Source organism: Buteo buteo, chromosome 6 (genome assembly GCF_964188355.1).
Source record: "Buteo buteo chromosome 6, bButBut1.hap1.1, whole genome shotgun sequence".
Classification (NCBI taxonomy): Eukaryota; Metazoa; Chordata; class Aves; order Accipitriformes; family Accipitridae; genus Buteo; species Buteo buteo.
In genome coordinates this window covers 43586075-43586371 of record NC_134176.1, presented here as the reverse complement: position 1 = coordinate 43586371, position 297 = coordinate 43586075, and positions in this window count along the sequence as shown.

Here is a 297-nt window from a genome sequence, read left to right as displayed (position 1 = left end):
GCGCATCATGCGGTGCTGGCTCCTGCTGCTCACCCTGCTGCTGGGGGCTGCCCTCCCGTGGCCCTTGAGCCAGAGGTGATGGTGCTTCCCTCCTCCTCCTCCTCCTCACCCTGGTACCTGCAGAGGTGCTGCAGGGCTCCTGGCCCAGGTGTGGGCTGGCACTTGTGGCAACAAGCCCTCGAGAGCTGGCCAGGCTGGGTGAAGGGAAGCGGCACGTGGGAGCTCTTGGGCAAGCGCCGTAGGGTCTTGGCTCATTCCTGCCCCTGGTTTTCCTCCGCAGGGCCAGCTCCTTTGTTC